Genomic DNA, 295 nt, shown 5'->3' on the forward strand with positions numbered 1-295 from the left:
CATTAAGTTCCAGTGTTAGGAATGGTGAGGTTGATAATGATGTACAGGACCAGGGAGAGAGAAATTAGTGAGTGTGAGAACTTTCAATTGAAAGAGAAGACTACTTAAGTCTTACATCAGTCTACCGGGTTGCGGCTGGTTTGTTTTGAAAAGATAAGGCTTTCCATACTCGATAAAAGTAACATGATAAATGTAAAAAAAACAAATATTTGTAGATGTCATGAACGAGAAATGTGACGTACGTAGCCACCTACACCCGTAAGCCTCTATATATGTCTTAATCCATTCGTATTCG

At 37.6% G+C, this 295-nt stretch overlaps 1 protein-coding gene across 1 annotated transcript in view; it reads right to left on the minus strand.

The window, feature by feature from the left end:
• LOC119582056 (gamma-aminobutyric acid receptor subunit alpha-1-like) overlaps window positions 1-295 on the minus strand; it is a gene marked incomplete at its 3' end in the record, with an annotated part of 210,639 nt that overhangs the window by 95,982 nt on the left and 114,362 nt on the right.

The sequence above is a fragment of the Penaeus monodon genome, chromosome 15 (genome assembly GCF_015228065.2).
Source record: "Penaeus monodon isolate SGIC_2016 chromosome 15, NSTDA_Pmon_1, whole genome shotgun sequence".
Taxonomy (NCBI): domain Eukaryota; kingdom Metazoa; phylum Arthropoda; class Malacostraca; order Decapoda; family Penaeidae; genus Penaeus; species Penaeus monodon.